The sequence below is a fragment of the Bison bison genome, unplaced genomic scaffold (genome assembly GCF_000754665.1).
Source record: "Bison bison bison isolate TAMUID 2011002044 unplaced genomic scaffold, Bison_UMD1.0 scf7180017864529, whole genome shotgun sequence".
NCBI lineage: Eukaryota > Metazoa > Chordata > Mammalia > Artiodactyla > Bovidae > Bison > Bison bison.
Window position 1 is genome coordinate 4,621,794 of NW_011495079.1, and position 568 is coordinate 4,622,361.

The 568-nt window shown below is 55.3% G+C and overlaps 1 protein-coding gene across 1 annotated transcript in view; it reads left to right on the forward strand.

Annotated features, from left to right (window-relative positions):
• Nucleotides 1–568, forward strand: part of LOC104982274 (transmembrane protein 185A-like) — a gene marked incomplete at its 5' end in the record, with an annotated part of 9,255 nt that overhangs the window by 857 nt on the left and 7,830 nt on the right. The window lies entirely within an intron of this gene.

Genomic DNA, 568 nt, shown 5'->3' on the forward strand with positions numbered 1-568 from the left:
ATGGAGGGGCCAGCCTGAGAACTGGACGTGTTTCTGATTTCATCTCAGTTCTGCTGCAGTTCTTTGAGAGGACACGGCACACATGGGACCTGTGGACACGGGTGGCCACTCTGCTGCCGGTACTCAGGGTGCTGTATGCCAAAGGGCTGGGGCACTGCCCAGGGGGACCTTCTGTGAGCCTCTGGCACTGCCCCACTCACATTCACATCACAGGCCTTTATATCACGTTTGACACATGGGTGGGAGATGCTGGTTTATGCGTGTCCATCATTCCTGAGTTCTGGGGTCTATGTGCTCTTCACTGTCCTCTGTCTGGGCAGGTTGGCCACAACCCAAATGCTGGACTGCCCAGCACTGGAAGAGGCTTCCAGACAGCAGGCTGCAGTGCACTGAATGGATCCAACTGTTTAGTTTGTGAGATCAAGGAGTAGGAAGGTAAGACTGGAGTGTGCATTGCCATCCCATACCCATGGTGAGAGGACTTCCATGAGTGGACTCTTGAGCTCTGGGTGGGAGCCCCGTCTGGCTACCCTTTGAGTACTTATGTGCCCACCGTGGCAACTTGGCC